General features: G+C 42.4%; 1 pseudogene; it reads left to right on the top strand.

Moving 5' to 3' along the window:
• The first annotated feature begins 3,268 nt into the window (after nt 1-3,268).
• Nucleotides 3,269-4,196, top strand: LOC101403560 (transcription initiation factor TFIID subunit 11 pseudogene; annotated as a pseudogene).
• Nucleotides 4,197-5,876: the final 1,680 nt, after the last annotated feature.

The raw sequence follows: 5,876 nt of genomic DNA, 5'->3' as shown, positions 1-5,876 counted from the left end.
AAGATGAAATTTTATCTTAAAAGGCTGCTATTCCTGTACTTCCCAAAGCCTACAGCTCACTTTTGAGACAGGCATGGGTATTCCTGCTCTTTCAACTTCATTAGGGTTTCATGAGGATCTAGTGAGAAAAAGACATGAAAGGATTTTGAAGATTTCCTAAATATGAGATAATTTTATTATTAGAACTAAAGATTATGCATGTTTCACAATTTGTAGGAATCCGCAGGGTTCCATGACAGAAACTCGCAATTGTCCTTCAAAATCTGTCCTCCCTTCTTCTCTGCATGTGGCTGCCCAGTTAAAAGTGTGGCCATGTGTTTAAGTTCTGCTCCCAGGCCTAGGTCTCAATTCCATGGGCACGCCTCGTCCACACTCCCTTCTTAGTGCCAACTGGAATCGTTTGCAACCAGCTTTCCCCCATGGAAATGATGACACTGCCGAAGGGGAGGCTAGAACAATATAATTGGAACAAACCCAGATCCCTGAATAACTAACAGTGTGGAGCACAACTACTCACCCATCTGGAATACTCAATTCAGTCTATGTGGGAAATAAATAAATGTGAATTACTGAATTATACAAAAAGAATTCCATTACCTGAGTTTTAGTCCCAGGTTTGCCAGTGCCAGACTGGATGATCTCAGACCAGTTGGCATTTCCTGATTTCTAAAATGAAAGCACCTGGCTAGATCAGTGTTTTAACAACTGTGCTTCATAGAACTCCAATTCTCACATTTTTACAATTATTTCAGAGGGCAGTTTTGGTGGAAGAGAAAAGAATGGGCGCCCGGGGAGGAGAAATGCATAAGAAGCACCAGGCTTTTGGTTTACAGACCCCTCATTTACTTCCTCATCACCCAGGGCAACTCTCTGTTTTATATACTGGACATCCAAAGAAGTATTTGAACAAAGACTTCTGCAATTAGAAATATTTCTCAAAAACCATTGAGCTATAAAACTCTAAGCTACGTTTACTTCCTGCACGTCTATGCTTGCAGGTGTTTAAAGTTATTTCTCAGTAATGATGACGGATTTTTCCCTGAAACATCTGTGTACTTTTCCTCCTTTGTCCTTTATGATCAGTGACATATATTTCATAAGTGATCTAAGTTAGTCATAGAAGCCACGATTATAAAATTTAATTTTCTTTGTGAAAATTAACCAGGCTATCCAGGGATCTAAGATATGATCTTGACCTGATTAATACTGTATTTGAACTAAGCTAAAAAAGTAGTGAGAAATATCTTGATGTATTTAATGAGTTCATCAATATCTGTTTGGTGTCTTTTATGTTTGTTTTGGAAGAATCATGAATGAGTGACAAAACTAATTGCTCCATCATGTATTAACGTCTCTTTGACTCAATATGCCACCCCACATCTCTTGTAATGATGTCCATTGTATGGCATTCTGCCATATTGGCAAAGTCTTTCCTTTGACTAATTGACAATCAAAATCTGATCAATCTGGATACCCAAGATAACTTTCACGATATATTTCTTGGTGTCCAAATTTCATTCTTCTTGATTATACAATATGACACTCATTAACTTATATCTAAGACTCAATCTTTAGCACTCATTATACACTTCATAAGTCGAAAATCTTATTTTCATCAATTTCTCAATGCTCACTCTATCTGGAGATAGGCTCAATTATCCTTCAACATACTTATTTTTAAAAATCTAAACCAGCATTGACAACAAAGCTCAATTAAAAACAGCAGTGCAAACTCCCAGCTAATGCCGTAGGATTTAATCCTTAATAATATACTATTTTGTATCAAGTAATTATTATAAAAAGTCATGGTTGAGTCAGCCCTGGTGGTCTAGTGGTTAAGATTTGGCGCTCTCACTGCCACCGCCCAGGTTCGTTTCCCAGTTGTGGAACCACACCACCCATCTGTCAGTTGTCATACTGCGGCAGCACCTCACACAGAGAGCTAAACTAACAACTAGGATACACAACCATGCACTGAAGTTTCAAAAAAAAAAAAAGTCATGGTAAAAATGCTTACAAAAGCAATGGTGTTTACTTACTTCATGAATTTGATGTCATGGAATTTCATATTTTTTAGGACATTAAATATGATTTATATCAGTTGTAACTTTCAGCCACAAGGATCAGAAAAGTCTTTTAACAGTAGATTAATGTAGGGGCTTCTTTTCTCAGGAAGCCTGAAGTTGGAGGCAGCAGCTCTGGCATGGGTTCAGCAGCTCAGAGAGGTCAGAGGTGGCTTCTTTGGGCTTCATGGCATTTCCATCTGGGTCCAAGAAGGATGATTCAGCTCCACCCATCACAACCATGTTCAAGATAGAAGAGGGCTAGAAGGATCAGTGACTGTGACATGTCTCTTTTATTAGGAAAGCTTAAGCTTCCCCACGAGACTTCCTGTGGAATTCCATGTACATCTCTTTGGGAGAGGTATGCCGAAGGACCATCTCAATCCGGCCCAAAAGGTAGCCAAAGGAGTGTCTATTTAGGTTTTTTGTATTCCCCTCCTCAGCCCGACATGTTCTCAAAACACCTGATAAAGGACTTGCTGCCTAATTAATTGAGGCAATTATGCAGCCATTTAGGTTTTCTAAAATGCAGCTTTATAGATATGTCTTCTTTTCACTGCAAATTCTTCCATTATTATCACAAAATGTAAACTCTCAACTCCGTAGCAGACAGAATTCTAAGAGGCTGCAGTGCGCCAGCCCTTGGGGTGCACGCCTCATGCCTCGCCCTCCCGGTGTGCGTGGGCGGAACCCAGCACCACATGGGCTGCGTGGGCGGAACCCAGCACCACGTGGGCTGTCACTCCCCTGATTAGGTTAGGAATCAGGTGACCGAGGAAGTCCAATGAGATTCGCCGGGTGGGTGTGAGCTCATCGTGGGAGCCCTTTATAAGGGACTGGGCCCTTTCCGAAGTCAGAGAGATCCCGGATCTGAAGGGATTGCACAGGAGGGAGATTCTCCGTTGCTGGCTTGGAAGAAGGACCCAGGGCGAGATTTCTGACCTACGGACTATAAACCAGTAAGTCAGCCGGGTTTGTTTAAGATGCTAAATTTGTGGGAATTTGTTATACATTGCTGTAAAACCAATCTCCCGCTGCAAGTTCCTTCACGTTGCGGGAGGAGGAAACCTGTGTGTGTGCGTCTGTATGTGTGTGTGAATCTGTCCACTCCTCCACAAATATAGCTCACAAATATGGCTCAGTAGAAAGACAGCAGCAAGTCTAACGCTAAACTCTTCTCAATGTTCACATTGCAGGTCGCTGATCAGACAACCTCGGCCCGAGGCCCTGCGTCTTCCAGCGCCGGGATGCTCAAGGCCAGCTCTTCGCCCGCAGACAAAGGTGGGGACACAGGTGTGTCAGGTGAGATGCCAGCTGTCCCCATGTTCCCCGAGGCCAGTGACAAGGGTGGAATCCTGGGAGCCCAACTTGGGGAACTGAAGGAAGCCTCTGCGGACAAAGGCGAGCTCGGCAGTCAGGACGGCCCGGATCTAACGGCAGGTGAAAGGGAAGACTCCTCGTTATTTCCTCCTGCAGCCAAAAGACGAAAAATAAACACCAAAGCGGAGAAAGGGAGGAAGGAGAAAGTGGATGAAGAGGAGATTCAGAGGATGAAAGTCCTGGTGTCGTCTTTGTGCGAGGAGCAGCTGAGCCGTTATGAAGTGTGTCGCGGGTCAGCTTTCCCGAAGGCAACCATGAAAAGTCTGATCCAGACCATAGCGGGCAGGTCGGTGCCCCAGAACGTGGTCATTGCCATGTCCGGAATCGCCAAGGTCTTCGTCGGGGAGGTGGTGGAAGAGGCCCTGGACGTGTGCGAGGGGTGGGGGGAAACGCCCCCCCTCCAACCCAAGCATCTGCGGGAGGCTGTTCGGAGGCTAAGCTCCAAGGGGCAAATCCCCAACATCATGCGCAAAAAGATCATGTTCTTCTAGGCCAAAGTCACGATGGGCCTGTCGGTGAAGGAACAAGTACTGGTTGCAGACTTCCTGTGGCCTCAGACCGTGCCGTGCTGCTTCTGTGTCTCAGTCTGCCGTGGATTTACGTAGGATTTTAACGTCTTTCTAAAAACTCTGATATTGGCCCCGCCTAGAAAAGGCAAGCAGCCTGTTTGATACTGGATTTGACTTAGTATCTTGACGTCTTAGGGCCTGTTGAGACATTTCACTCTTTCTGATTGGTTGGATGAAGAAAGGCGCAGGGCCTTTCCAGAATCTTCTGGTCTGGAAACTGCGTTGGAAGAGAAAAAACTCTTCCAAGGGAGCTGTGATGGTTTCACATTGAAACTGGAAGTTGCCATGAGTAAGGTTGTTTCTTACATGTGGTTTAGGAAAATGAAACAACTGGAAATTTTTCACTTGTGATTCTTTACCCTAAAGAATATGGGTATAGCAGGAGAAGTGAAATAGTTTGGCCTTGTAAATATTTAAGGTTGTATGTTGGTTTTTATTTGAGTGATCATTAAACTGTTTTCCAACTTGCAAAAATAAAAATAAAATCATAAATCCTTTTTGTCTCTAAAATGACTACAGACGGTCCCAGGCTTACGATGGATCAACTTAGAATTTTTTGACTTTACAATGGTGCAAAAGTGATACACATTCAGCAGACACTGTACTTCAGATTTTGAATTGCAATCTTTTCCTGCACTAGCAATGCACAATACATCCTCTCTCATGATGCTGGGCAGAAGCAGCGAGCCACAGCTCCCAGTCAGCCACGTGATCACGAGGGTAAACAACTGATACACTTAGAACAACTCTGTACCCATCCAACCATTGTTTTTCACTTTCAGTACAGTATTCAATAAATCATGAGATAGTCAACACTTATAAAACAGGCTTTGTGTTAGATGATTTTGCTCAACTGTAGGCTAATATTTAAGTGTTCTGAGAACGTTTAAGGTAGGCTAGGCTAAGCTATGATATTTGGTAGGTTAGGTGTACTAAATGCGTTTTCAACTTAACAATGTTTTCAACTTACAATGGGTTTATTGGGATGTAACCCCACCATAAGTTAAGTAAGATCTTTATTTTCATTTTCCTTCCCACAGTATTTTATATCAGTGAGTGACCTTTGACCATGTAAAAGGAGTAACACAGACTTGGAGCCTCATATGACCAGAGAAAAAAATCAGACCCCCAAAAGCCACTTGGAAAATAACTGCCATTATATTATTGTTATTTGTGCAATTTTTGTTTGCTATACCGTGTGAAATTGCCAGTGTTTCTATAGGCATCAAAATTTATTTCAAAACACTGTCTTAAAATACACTTGATTTCAGTCCTTTTACTGAGAATCCCCTTAGAAATCAAAAGCTGAGTAAAGCAGCAGAGAAACAATAGGGCACTAAGCAGGCTTATCAGGACTTGCAACACTGGTGCATATTCTACCTGTGCATGCATTGCACAAGAGCACTTCTTCATTCTAAGATAAAGGTCTGAGATGTATTCTCCAGTTACTATCAACATTTGCAGCACAGCTCAGATGTCCCTAGTGCTATTTCAGTCTAACTCTGCCAGGTGCCCCCTGAAACACAGAGTAAACAAGGCAAAAAGACACAACAGGCCCTACAGTGCAGCTCTAATGCTAAATGGATAATAACCTCCATTTTTCTCTTCCTAAAGCCAAAAATACACACCCACAAAATGTAATTTTGTTTCTTCTTACATTTACTTTTTGCCTTTTAATTGGGACCTGTCATAGATAGAACCTATAATTGTTTCAGTGTTTTGTTTATAGTAGGTTTTCAAACTACAGCAAGAATCAGCAAATTCTATTTCACACCATCATATTCTGTTACACTCTCATTTACCAACTTCCTGCATCAATGGTTATAACGAGCTAGACCAGGAAACAAGCAGCGAGATGGAGGTT

This window comes from Ceratotherium simum, chromosome 18 (assembly GCF_057802395.1).
Source record: "Ceratotherium simum simum isolate JZ-2026a chromosome 18, ASM5780239v1, whole genome shotgun sequence".
NCBI lineage: Eukaryota > Metazoa > Chordata > Mammalia > Perissodactyla > Rhinocerotidae > Ceratotherium > Ceratotherium simum.
Note: the sequence above shows the minus strand (reverse complement) of the source record. Positions and strands in the feature narration are given on the sequence as shown.